This window comes from Arachis duranensis, chromosome 5 (assembly GCF_000817695.3).
Source record: "Arachis duranensis cultivar V14167 chromosome 5, aradu.V14167.gnm2.J7QH, whole genome shotgun sequence".
Classification (NCBI taxonomy): domain Eukaryota; kingdom Viridiplantae; phylum Streptophyta; class Magnoliopsida; order Fabales; family Fabaceae; genus Arachis; species Arachis duranensis.
In genome coordinates, this window is record NC_029776.3 from 87,609,043 (window position 1) to 87,609,924 (window position 882).

The following is an 882-nucleotide window of genomic DNA, read 5'->3' on the forward strand; positions in this document are numbered from 1 at the left end:
AAAATTGGCATTGTCAAATATTTTATAGATAAAGAGGAAAAAGAAAAAGGAAAACTTCGGGGGGTAAATAATCAAATAATGAATTCAAATCCTAGAAGCTAAAGAAGAAACAAGAGAACATCCCGAAGTAAAAAAATATAAAAATTCTAAGCTCATGAAAAATTATCAATCATGACTTGCAAATTTTCCAAGGGGACTCTTCCCTATAGCATTGTATATATCTAATCGTTTCCGAGGATCTCGACAGTACCTACTTATCGAGCAGAATCATAGAGTCACTAGGGCAACAATATGAGCCTCTTCTACACCAATCATACTACTCAAGAAGGTTTTTACTTGTACAAAATTTCAGCTTGCCTGACATAAATTATATCAACTAAGGCAAACCTTGCTCGGCTTAAAGGAAAATGTAACTTCAATATACTAAACGAACAAAGGTGTTAGCTGTTATTAATCTACCTGCATTAAGACTAAAACCTCCAGTGGCATTTCAAATGTGGTTGGAGAATTTAACCTGTTCGAACAAACACAAGTGGTATGACACACATCTATTTTAAAGCACATAACCAATAATGACATAAAACAGTAAAACTAATGTGATATTACAACATATGTATTGACAGGTATCACCATATGATTTTCCTTAGGAGGGGGAAAAAATCAGAAAAGAACACTGCTGGCTGGCAGGCACAGAATGATTCAAAAGAATACAAATTTCAACAAATACCACTACTTAATAGCAATTTGTGCTATCATCCATCATAAGAAGAGGAAGTCAAAGCTCAATATGACATGCTAATCAAAGAAAAACAACCAAATAACATAAATAACTTCAAATCTTTATCCAGACAATAAAACAAACAGGTAGTGTTCAACCAAAGT